The 5,000-nt window shown below is 42.1% G+C and overlaps 1 protein-coding gene across 18 annotated transcripts in view; it reads left to right on the top strand.

Moving 5' to 3' along the window:
• LOC147025441 (microtubule-associated serine/threonine-protein kinase 3-like) overlaps positions 1–5,000 on the top strand; it is a 397,627-nt gene that overhangs the window by 98,523 nt on the left and 294,104 nt on the right. The window lies entirely within an intron of this gene.

Genomic DNA, 5,000 nt, shown 5'->3' with positions numbered 1-5,000 from the left:
AAGGAAGAAGTCTTAAGTGCCAGGAACAAAGAATGAACTTGGAATCCTCAGCCTGTACTTCTTATTGGCTATTAATTTTGATTTATTTAAATACACTCAATTATCACCCACATTTGTTAATGAGGTTTGCAGTGCTCTTCTGTGTGTGGTACCATCGTGAACTCAATATTTTGTAAGATAAACTTCTGTTTGCTTTATCGTTTTTTATGCATCAGATCTTTGCGTCTCTATTAACTCCCCCCCCCCAATCTAGTCACTCATAAGTGACAGGAGATCAAAACTCCCCCCCCCACCACCCCGCACCCTCCTCCTCGCTACACATTGAACAGCTGGTTGCAATTGCTGATAGACACAGCAGCACATTGGGATACGATGCTACTTCCTTTTGCCGTTGCCACTTCTGAAAAAAAGATTGTTTTTCTCCCAAATATCTGACACTATGAGATTTGCAGGAGACAATGCCATGGCCATTGCTTCTGGATGTTTAGCCATAATGAAAGACATCATGTGGATTGTAGAGTTAGGGTCCCTATGTGTCTTTTGTTCATTGTTCGATGTTTTTGTGGGTTTTTTTGGAAAAGATTTAACATCTTCAATACATCTAAAGCTTTAAACATCTTGAATACACGGAAAGACATGATATTTGAAGATACCTGTTTCACGTCATAACTTCTGCTGCTTTGCACTCTGGTTTGGTTTTATGTGTGGAGGCAATCACACCAGTTTTGTGAAATTGCCTCTGACAAAGGATTTGAGGCAGTTTTTCTGTATATCAAACTGCTGCAGTTGTGCCATCAACTCATCTTTTTCTTGCATAACTTGGTTGGCCTTTTGTACTGCGCACTGACACATAAGTGTGGTTGCGGCACGGATGCCACAAGTTGGCCACCTGGTGACTGCATCATCCTCGTTGTTGACAAGAACACTGGAGTTAAACTTGTCTGTCTTGGCCAAAATGACTCCGAGGTGCACTTGCGGTAGCTGGTAAAAGTATTCATCCCCTTCCAAAGTTTTCACATTTTGACGCCACCTGAGCTTATTTCATGATGCTTTGAAATCAAACTTAATATCTAGAGTCTTCACAAACGACTCCAAAGTGAAAAAGCTAAAAAAAATGTAGATAAAATGTGAATAAGTTTGATTTATAGAAGAAATCAGATGATTCTCAGTTACATACGTATTCAAACACTTTGCCTAATTAATCCTAAATCACTTCAGGAGCAAATTATTTGTTTACAAGGTTACAAGATAAGTGTAATAGGTTTCACTTGTGTGTAGTCAGTGGTTTAAATTAATAATTATGACCCCCCACTTATTGAAGGAGTTTTAAGGTGCAACTCACTTGGTTAACCAAAAAGGCAAACATGAAGAACAAGGAGCTTTCCAAAGAAGTCAGACATAAAGTGGTGGAGAAGCACCGTTCAGGAGAGGGTTAAAAGAAGATTTCAAAGTTCTCCTTGCTCTTATTATCTCTTTGAGTACGATGAAATCCATCATTAAGAAGTGGAAGACGTATCATACCACCCAGACTCCACCCAGATCAGATCGCCCATCCAAACTCAGCAGCCAAGAAAGCAGGAAACTGGTTTGTAATGTCACTGTAAATTGAACAATGACTTTGAAAGATCTGCAAGGTTCTATGTCCTAGATGCGGGTCAGTGTAAATCAATCAACAATATCCCGTTCCCTTAACAAAGCCTCAATGGATTGGTGGCAAGACGGAAACCGTTACTGAAAAAGACATCTAAAAGCTCGTATGAAGTTTGTGAAAAAGCATCTTCATGATACTGCAGGCAAGTGAAGAAAAGTTTTGGGACAAACGAGACAAAAATTAAACTTTTTTGTTTAAATTCAAAGCGTTCCATCTGGAGCAGGCCTCACACTGCACATCACCCAGTCAACACCATCGCTACTGTCAAGCATTGTGGTAGTAGCATCATGTTATGGGGCTGCTTTTAATCAGCAGGGACTGGCAAGCTTGTAAGGATAGAAGGGACAATGGATGGTGTAAAGCAGAGGAGAATCCTTGATGAAAACCTGCTTGAGTCAGCCATGAATCTGAAACTGGGCAGGAGATTCACATTTCAGCAGGACAATGGTCTGAATCACAAAGCTAAAACTACACTGGAGTCGCTGAATAAGAAGAAAATAAATGTTCTTGAGTGGCCCAGTCAAAGTCCTCACTCACTTGAACCCAATCGAATATTTATGGCGAGATTTACAGATTGCAGTCCATCGATGATCCCCATCAAACTTGCCACTACTGGAGCAATTTTCACGTGAAGAATGGGTAAAGAATTCTCCATCTCACTGTGCAAAGCTGGTAGAGATCTACCCAAAAATACTCGTAGCAGTCATTACTCTAAAATATGTTTCCACCAAATACTAACCACAGGGGCTTGAATACTTTTACAACCAGTGAATTTTGATTTGTACTTGTTTTTTTTTTACAGGTATTCCTGACATATAACCTCCTTCAACAAAAACAGTGTTTAGTTTGATCTCTGGGTTTTGAATTTAAAAAGTTCATCTGGAAAGATTGTTTCTACATAATTCATAATTTCTATAAATGTGGCATTATTGGGAGATTAGCGTGTGCAGACACACAAACAAACAAAAACTTCAAATTACTATATATATATATATATATATATATATATATATATATATATATATATATATATATATATATATATATATATATATATATATATATATATATATATATTTTTTTTTACGAATTCTGGTCCGCCCGGCGTACGATCGGCCACGTAACTCAAATCGCGACCGCGTCGCCTACCGGAGCGGACAATTCAGTCGTGACCCTCCTTGGAACTACCGCCAGGAGATAGTCATGGGTGGGTCTTTCGACCAAACCACAATCATGCCAATCGGCCACCCGCGCAGGATAGGGTTGTTCGCCAATCTCGACCTACCTAAGTACCTGCGTGAGTAGTGAACCGGGCGACAGGTCCATGGACCAAATGTACGTGGAACCTGGATGAGCGGCCAGGTCCATGAGACTGAAGGGTCTTACCTGCGCCCTCATGGTGCGATGGCGGGCAAGCCGCGATGTCAGCGTAGCTGCGCCTGGCTTCGTGCCCCTGGCGTGGCCGGTGAGCTCTCTCCGGCGTTCTCCGCGCAGGCACGGGTTTTACCGGCGCTTTCTTAGCGCGGAGCTCGGTAAGGGAGAGGGGAATTGCTGACACTCCGTCCAACGGGTTGACGCTCTGGACCGCACTTGCTCTGGCGAACCCCTCTTGGCTGTGGCCTCCACTACGCCCCTTCTCCGGTGGCGGTCCCCACTCAGCCCTCTGTTTCACCTCTGAGCCCTCCTCCGCGTCCCTGCTCCACTCAGCAACTCGCCCTCCTCGCCCCTCAACTTCGACCTGAGCTCTGAGCTCCTTCCTCTCCGTCGATCGGCCCCCGTCTGCTTCGAGCTCCGTCTCCCGACTCTGCCCCACCGACACTGCTGCCGTCTGCTTCTTCGAGGTCCGTCCTGTTCTCCGACTCCTCCAGACTGCCTCGAGCTGTGTTGTGCTCGCGCTTATATAGGCCGGGGGAGGAGTGCATATGTAAATTTGTGGATCACAGCGGGTTTGGAGGCGGGGCCACACCACCTGATGCTCAGCCATTGAATGGAGGAAAAGTGGGCGTGAATCATTCCTGATCCGATTTCTTCTTCGAAAGGATCCCATTCACAACCCATGGCACGACGTTCGGTAGAAAGGCGAAGGTGATGGGAGTTTACTGTGGTGGTTTGGGAAGGGTGTTGGTGGTGGCGATTTGGTTGTTGGCGGGCGTTGTTTGAGGGGGTGAGGCGATGTTTGCGGGGTGGGGTTGTGGAGGTGAAGGGGCTAAAGGTGGTGGTGGTTTGGTGTAGTTGTTTGCGGGCGTTGTTGGTGCTGGACATTTGGTTGTTGGGGGATGATCGGTCCAAAATAATGACAGAGAAAAGAAAAACGGCTATCTCAAAGGATCGCAGCCCTGTGAACATGGAAATTCCCTCTAAACAATGGTGGGGAAATCTAACTACACATATACTTATCGTCATAACTGATCTAAGGTCCTTTATGGTGGTCTGCGAATTTCCACAGCCGTAACTGTATCTGTATATGTATGTATATATATATATATATATATATATATATATATATATATATATATATATATATATATATATATATATATATATATATATATATATACATACATACAGTGTGGCCTGAAAGTCACTTTACCCTTCCGAGTGAAGCATTGTTCTTGAACTCCTTTAATATACAGGTTTTATTGTACAGTACTTACAATAATTAATTTGTCATTGTATCTGTATGTCCTCCAGAATTCTTCTGAGTCAGTGTTTCCACATACTATAGCCGGCGAGGGGGCGAGAGCAGAGGGGAAGGGACGGATGGAAGTGCGAGAAATTTATCAGAGGTAAAGTAACTTTCGGGCTATCCTGAATGTATGTATGTATATATATATATATATATATATATATATATATATATGTATTAAATAAAAGATAGTGTGTGTGTGTGTGTGTGTGTGTGTGTGTGTGTGTGTGTGTGTGTGTGTGTGTGTGTGTGTGTGTGTGTGTGTGTGTGTGTGTTAAAATCCATCAGTTGTTGTTGTTCATCTTTCGGCTGTTCCGCTGTTCCCGTTAAGGGTCGCCACAGCGGAACATCCATTATGATCTACATACTGATTTGGCATAAGTTTTACGCCAGATGCCCTTCCTGACGCAACCCTGGTCGCCTCTTACGACACAGGGATATGGAACACCTATTTTAACCGGGGTATACACCGCTTTTATATATATATATATATATATATATATATATATATATATATATATATATATATATATATATATATATATATATATTTATATATATATATATATATATATATATATATATATATATATATATATATATATATATATATATATATATATATATTGTTGCGGATTCGCGCCTGCCGGCGTGCGAGCGGCC

This window comes from Eptatretus burgeri, chromosome 6, assembly GCF_056783735.1.
Source record: "Eptatretus burgeri isolate ZD-2024b chromosome 6, Ebu_testis_v1, whole genome shotgun sequence".
NCBI classification, from domain to species: Eukaryota; Metazoa; Chordata; class Myxini; order Myxiniformes; family Myxinidae; genus Eptatretus; species Eptatretus burgeri.
Note: the sequence above shows the minus strand (reverse complement) of the source record. Positions and strands in the feature narration are given on the sequence as shown.